A 6818-nucleotide genomic window follows, 5' to 3' on the forward strand; every position below is an offset into this window, starting at 1 on the left:
CCAAGTTCCTGTTTATCAATTCTCAAGGCTCATTTCGCAAGCCTATTTCGTAACACAGGCGTCCTCTTGTTGCCTCTTTTCTTTTTATATATATCCTTGACTACTTGCTTATACTAAAAACCCTTAAGTTTTTATTGTATGTATTTTCAACTACTAAGACTCTGAATAAAATTTCCTCAAAAATTTTCAAGTTGCTTCTTATGGAAGAAATATATTTGAAAATATTTTGTTGCTCTACCACACAGCAACAACAGTGTGAAAGTTAAAATACATTTAAATTCAGAACTGCTAAAAATTAATACCAAAAACATTTAAAGAATGAAAGATACCCTTAAGGTAAATCAGTTTGTGTATTAAAAAAATTTATTCTATGAAAACTGTATTAGTAGTATTTTATTAGCTCAATAGTTAAGATTGAACCATTGCATTAATTTTAAATAATTAGTAACTTTTAAATATTTAATGAAATACATAAGTAGATTTGGTTCTGGATCCTAACACATCTCCATACAAATGAAAACATTATATTTTGGTTTATAAAATGTATGAATTCATTATTTAGACTAGTTGATTTAGAAATATTTTTCACTTTTCTTTTGTTGTGTTTCAGACATTCTGTGAAGACCTTGGCAAGGACCAGTTGTGTAAAATAATGGAAGACATCATGTCTGTGTATGATGCAGAATTACGAGAGAGTTAGAAGTGAAAACAGTAATGTATATGTCTATTTTTGTTTTAATGAAGTTTATTGATGCAGAATTACGTGACAGTTAGAAGTGAAAACATTAATGTATATGTCTGTTTTGTTTTAATGAAGTTTATTGATGCAGAATTACGTGACAGTTAGAAGTGAAAACATTAATGTATATGTCTATTTTTGTTTTAATGAAGTTTATTGATGCAGAATTACGTGACAGTTAGAAGTGAAAACATTAATGTATATGTCTGTTTTTGTTTTAATGAAGTTTATTGATGCAGAATTACGTGACAGTTAGAAGTGAAAACATTAATGTATATGTCTGTTTTTGTTTTAATGAAGTTTATTGATGCAGAATTACGTGACAGTTAGAAGTGAAAACATTAGTGTATATGTCTATTTTTGTTTTAATGAAGTTTATTATACTGCTTTAGCTTAAAATCCGTGTTTGATTTATAAGACCAAAAACAACAAAAATAAAACCTTAATTATTTATTACCAAGTATACAAATTTCCAGTAAAAAGTCTACATGCATTTCAATTCTACTTTGTTTTTTCTACAGTTCTGTCTCCAGAGCTTTTCCTCGATACCAAACTTATCCAGCAGGCTGGATCACGACAACAAAATCTTGATTGAAATGTTATTCATATCAGTCTTTTTTAGTAGTAGAATAGCTGATGTGGTTGAAAAGGTAATAAACAAATCCAGATCAATCATTTCATTGTTGAATAATTTATAAATTATTTCACTAAAAAAATATTATACATGGATTTAAACTAGATCCAAATAGCTCATTCCCTAGGAAATTATTTCTGTTAACCTTATTTTTATGGGTTTGAACCCATTTGGTTACTTCTATTGAGAACAATACACAGTTCAACAATACTTACAATAACTCAGCTTTCTTCACAACAATTAATAAGATTTTGTTAAAGATGACAAATATTTCCTACAAAAAGAATGAAGTTATCTTAATTACTGATTCGTTATTTTTGTATTGTAGTTATTTGCACCCAGACTGAATATTTTGAGTATTATCATCAATGTATTGTGCAATGAAATATTTAAAATTAAAAATAGAAATAATGTACATATCTTTTAATTTTTCATCAACTAATCGTAAAATTTTCTTTCAGTTTTTACTTTTGCACATGTAGTTTATTTTTTATGTTTTATTTTCCTTTCCTGTCCTTTAGCATTATTACTTATTGGGCAATATTTAGGATATCCAGACAAACAAACATGTCAGAATGTTGGGACATTCACCTACTACACTTAGCCTGATGAACCGAGGCTGTTTGGCTTATATATAAAAAAATTAAACCTTTCTAATATGCATTTTAAAACATAAATAACACATCATTAACTAAAATATAAAACCTAAATACAACTTAATTGTCTATCTAACTAACATTTATAGGTAAGGAAATGGTAAAGTGCTAGCGAGGACAACAATGTTAAGAGTGGTTTCACAAGTTCTCTATGAAATTCTTTACACAATTTCAAAATAACTATTGAGAGATTGTATTTTAAAATGTGGTATTTCTATTAGTCATAAACATCTAGCTTAACTAAGTATAACTGGCTGAGAAATCATGTCTATTTACAGAAAGTGGGTGGGGCATCTGTCAAGAGTACCAAGAAATTTATTTTCTCCAAACATGCCCTAAGGATCTGGAAAGAAGAATGTGTAAACAGATCAATTAACCTACATTCTATCTCTACATTGTGTAAACAGATCAATTAACCTACATTCTATCTCTACATTGTGTAAACAGATCAATTAACCTACATTCTATCTCTACATTGTGTAAACAGATCAATTAACCTACATTCTATCTCTACATTGTGTAAACAGATCCACTTAACCTACATTCTATCTCTACATTGTGTAAACAGATAAATTAACCTACATTCCATCTCTACATTGTATAAACAGATAAATTAACCTACATTCTATCTCTACATTGTATAAACAGATCAATTAACCAACATTCTGTCTCTACATTGTGTAAACAGATCAATTAACTTAAATTCTATCTCTACATTGTGTAAACAGATCAATTAACCCACATTCTGTCTCTACATTGTATAAACAGATCAGTTAACCTACATTCTATCTCTACATTGTGTAAACAGATCAATTAACCTACATTCTATCTCTACATTGTATAAACAGATCAGTTAACCTACATTCTATCTCTACATTGTGTAAACAGATCAATTAACCTACATTCTATCTCTGCATTGTGTAAACATATCAATTAACCTACATTCTATCTCTACATGGACAATTAACCTACATTCTATTTCTACATTGTGTAAACAGATCAATTAACCTACATTCTATCTCTACATTGTGTAAACAGATCAATTAACCTACATTCTATCTCTACAAATGGAAGGTTAGTATAGGTCAAGAAGTATTCAAGTCACAAAGTCCACAAGTTAAAATTTTGTGAAGTCCTGTGTCAAACCAAAGTTTAAGAATTTTTCTTTAATGTTTTTTTTTTCTTTGAAGGAAATTTGAAATGTTGAACTATAAAGAAAATTTTAATGCTGATTTCATTGGCATACATTGATCTTAAGATTGCTTAATTCAATTTTGAATGTAACAAAGTAAAATCTTGTGACATTAACAGAACAATGTTGCCCATAACCATAGAGTTAAGTCACTAAAATGTTTTATAAGAGAATGAGGAATCATCAACAAGAAAGGATTAAGTACCTATAAGATGATTCATAGTTCCAGGTTTGTATAACTGTTCAACTGTAACATAAAGTGGCATAGTATTTCACTAAAAAAACAAATCTTTATCAAAATAAACTGCAAATTTCCAAAATGTATGCACTCTCACACAGAGGGTTAATTGTAACTGCAGTGAACTATGCATCACTGCAGTTAAGCCATTGTTCAACCATTTGACACTAATGTTGCAACAGATATATGATGGCCAATCTGTGTATATGCCTAATGTTGCAACAGATATATGATGGCCAATCTGTGTATATGACACTAATGTTGCAACAGATATATGATGGCTAATCTGTGTATATGACACTAATGTTGCAACAGATATATGATGGCCAATCTGTGTATATGACACTAATGTTGCAACAGATATATGATGGCCAATTTAACAGTTCCCTAAAGGTTCTGCTTATATACAAGCATTTAACTATATATATTTAACCAATATATGTAGAATTTATAAGGTCTCACAGATACTTGTGAAGGTAAACCACATGTAAAAGTTGCAATTGTGTGTTTGGTTTATCATTGAATTACCACAGAAAAACTAGACTTTCTCTTACAATGGGATTAGCAAACTTTAACTGATCTCTAGCTCTACTAGGAATTTTAGGATCTTCTGTAAAGTTTTCAAACGAGATCCAAAACTCAAGCGCTTTCGAGTAGTTAACTATTTTTCTTCAGAAGAAGAATAGTCAACTATTCTAAAGCACTCGAGTTTGGATCTCGTTTGAAAACATAATTATTAGTTTAATTACACACCTAGTAAAGTTTCTTCATTGCTAGATGTCTCCTTAGTAGCGTCTTGTTTCAAGTGGGAAAAAAAACCTCTAAAAATTAAAACACTAATTAGGAAAATAAACTTCAAATATTCTGCTTTAAAAAATGGTTAGTATTTTAATGACACTTTCAATAAAAGTTATCCAGTACTAGACTCACTTGTTAGTTCTAGTTTTAGATACGTATTACACGAAGTAACTTTCAGCTATTTTCAAGTTGGAAAATAAAAGTTAAAAACAAACTACCAATAAACAGCACAAATACTTTAACGAATACTTAATGCTTTAATTACACTCTCAATAATAGTTCTCTAGTACTAAATTGTCTACTCATGGCCTGGTGGTTAGGGCGCTTGACTCGCACTCTGGGTTCGAATCCCCGTCACACCAAACGTGCTCGCCCTTTCAGCCGTGGAGGCATTATAATGTGACGGTCAATCCCACTTTTCGTTGGTAAAAGAGTAGCCCAAGAGTTGGCAGTGGGTGGTGATGACTAGCTGCCTTCCCTCTAGTCTTACGCTACTAAATTAAGGACGGCTAGCGCAGATAGCCCTCGTGTAGCTTTGCACGAAATTCAAAAACAAGCAAACAAATTGTCTACTTTGTTCTAGTTTTAAGTCTGTAAAGTGCAATGTAGCTTTGGGCCGTCTAGCAGAACTTTAAGTGGATAAACAAATTAGAATTAAAAACACCAATTACCAAGTTACACTTAAATACTTTGCTTTAAAGTTTAGCTACACTCTCAATAACAGCTCTCCAGTAGTAGTTTGTATATTTAGTTCTGGGTTTAGATTTTATAATGGCAAATTAGCTTTCAGCCGACTACACTTAAATACTTTGTTTTAAAGTTTAGCTACACTCTCAATAACAGCTCTCCAGTAGTAGTTTCTATATTTAGTTCTGGGTTTAGATTTTTAATTAGCTTTCAGCCGTCGAGCGGTAATTTTTAATTTACAGTACAAGGAATTGAAAACGATTATCAAAGTCCACTTCAGATACTTTGCTCTCGTATTTAAACTCGTAAATATTCGTTAAAGTGAGGCATTTGTGCTTATCCTTGAATATATATCTACTCGAAAATGGCCACTTTACACTGAAATAAGAAATAAAAGCATTGATTAGGTAGATACACTTCAAATACTCTGCTTTAAGAAATTTTTAGTAATTCAATAGACTTCGAATAAGAATTCTCTAGTATTAGGTTGCCTATTTAGGTCTGGTTTTATATTTCTAATGACGAATTGTAACCTTGAGCCGTCCAGCGGCCATTTTCAAATTTAAAAAAAAGAATTAAAAACACCAATTACCCAGGCACATTTTAAATACTTTGATTTAACAAATACACAGTAGTTAAATTACACTTTCAATAAAAGTTCTCCAATGCTAAACTGTACTTTCTTCTGGATTTAGATTATTATGATCAAGTAAAAAAAAAGAGAATATAAAACTCCATAAGTAGTTTTACAACACTCCCTATAAACGTTCTATAGTATGTAACTGTCTATCTTGTTCTTGTTTTAGATTTCTAATGGCGATTGTAGCTGTTGTCCATCCAAGTGGAAAATTATTAAAAATTCAACAAGAAAAATTCCCTTTAAATACTTGGCCTTAACAAATATTTAGTTGTTTAATTACACACCGAATAAAAGTTATCTAGTACTAAGTGTTTTATTGTTCTGCTTATATAAGTATATTAGCGTAAGTAAAAACAACTATAAATAAAAACACCAGTTAGGATTGTACACTTCAAATATTTTGATTTAACACGTTGTTTTATATTTCTAAGGGCAAATGTAGCTTTCGGCCACCCAATGGCTACTTTTCAAGTGCCTCTTCAAATACTTAGTAGTTTAATTACACCACCGATAAAAGTTCTCAAATACTAGACTGTCTTAATTGTGGTTTTAGATTACTTATTGTCAATTTAGGTTACAGCAATAAAGCGCGATATCCAAGTGGAAAAGAAAAGAATTAAAAACACTTATTACCAAGGTAATACTTTGTAGTTAAGTTACACTCTTCATAAAGGTTCTCAAATACTAGATCGCCTCCTTTTTGTTCTGGGTTTAGATTTCTATTAGCCAAGGTAGTTTTCGGGTGTCAAGGAGACCTTACCAAGTGGAAAATAAAGGAATTAAAAACACCTATTACCAAGGTAATACTTTGTAGTTAAGTTACACTCTTCATAAAGGTTCTCAAATACTAGATCGCCTCCTTTGTTCAGGATTTAGATTTCTATTAGCCAAGGTAGTTTTCGGGTGTCAAGGAGACCGTACCAAGTGGAAAAAAATACGATAAAGAAATTGAAATTAGAAATGTATGCTTCAAATACCTTGGTTTAACAAATACCTAGAAATGTCAATAAATGTTCTGTAGTATGTGACTGTTTGTATAGTTCTCGATTTTTTATATCTAAAGACAAATGTACACTCGATCATACAGCTTCATTTTTCAAAATAAAAAATGCTTTAAAATTAAAATACACCAAAAACAAATACACATTTTAATATTTTGCCTAAACAAATAGTAGATTAGTTACACACCTAATTAAAGGTATCCAGTAATAGGTATCTTTATATATCTGGTTTT

General features: G+C 30.4%; 1 long non-coding RNA gene across 1 annotated transcript; it reads left to right on the forward strand.

The window, feature by feature from the left end:
• Positions 1-573: 573 nt before the first annotated feature.
• LOC111084530 lies at positions 574-6596 on the forward strand. The gene is made up of 3 exons (XR_002609607.1): positions 574-1389; positions 5751-6221; positions 6385-6596. It is a non-coding gene; the product is annotated as an uncharacterized LOC111084530 (long non-coding RNA).
• The last annotated feature ends 222 nt before the right edge of the window (positions 6597-6818 follow it).

This window comes from Limulus polyphemus, unplaced genomic scaffold, assembly GCF_000517525.1.
Source record: "Limulus polyphemus unplaced genomic scaffold, Limulus_polyphemus-2.1.2 Scaffold78169, whole genome shotgun sequence".
NCBI lineage: Eukaryota > Metazoa > Arthropoda > Merostomata > Xiphosura > Limulidae > Limulus > Limulus polyphemus.